The 1,009-nt window shown below is 39.1% G+C and overlaps 1 pseudogene; it reads left to right on the forward strand.

The window, feature by feature from the left end:
* Positions 1-147, forward strand: LOC118972295 (U1 spliceosomal RNA; annotated as a pseudogene).
* Positions 148-1,009: the final 862 nt, after the last annotated feature.

Genomic DNA, 1,009 nt, shown 5'->3' on the forward strand with positions numbered 1-1,009 from the left:
ATACTTACCTGGCAGGGGAGACACCATGACCAGGGTGATGCTTATCCATTGCACTCCGGATGTGCTGACCCCTTCAGTTTCTCCAAATGTGGGAAACTCAACTGCATGATTTGTGGTAGTGGGGGACTGCATTTGTGCTTTCCCCTGAAAAATAAGAAAAATTCAGACTTCAATTACAAAAAGCAGGACCTGTTGGAAAATGTCAAAGCCCTGTTAATGAGTGAAACTGGGACCACCCACCACTTAAATTAGAACTACAAAACAGATACAATGGAGTGAATGTCAGGAAGATAAAGCAGTTAATAGGCATTTCACAACCTAAAAATGTAATTTGAGTAATCATCAGTGTATTATCAACTTAGTTGTCAAGTGGTCCTCACCCTTGCTTGTGCATTAAAATTACCAAGAGCTTTGAAAATCCTGATGGCAACGTGTGCACTCCAGACCAATTAAATCTCTGTGATTGGAACTCCCAGCATCAATGTATTTCAAGCTGCTGTAATCTCAGTTTTCTACCAACATGGGGAGCCACTGTACCAAACATTTCTATGCCCTAGACACTAACGTTGAAGATTCCGTGGTATGAGAATGTGTAACTGCAGACCTGGTCTGCTGCTCACACCATTTTAGCAATGTCTTGTGCAGGAAAAAATACATTTTTAGGTGGGAACCCACCACATCAGCTACTGAGGCTCAAGGCTAATATCATTCACAGAAGGTTTTATATGCACCTAGCACGATACTGGTTAAGCATTTAACATAGAATCTAATTTGATTTTTAGCACAATCCTATATCCTATATATGTAAGTATGGAAAAAGTAATTATTGGTTCAGTGAGTTCCAGAGAGATTAAGTACCTTGTTTAAAGCCCCATTGTTTAAAGCTCCATAGTTATTAAATAGTAGAATGAACATTTCAACATGTGATCTGATGTTAACATCCAAGGATTTTTGCTCAGGAGAGGAAATTATATTTTGGAATCCTGAATCCCAGGAAACGACAAACTAT

The sequence above is a fragment of the Manis javanica genome, chromosome 8 (assembly GCF_040802235.1).
Source record: "Manis javanica isolate MJ-LG chromosome 8, MJ_LKY, whole genome shotgun sequence".
NCBI lineage: Eukaryota > Metazoa > Chordata > Mammalia > Pholidota > Manidae > Manis > Manis javanica.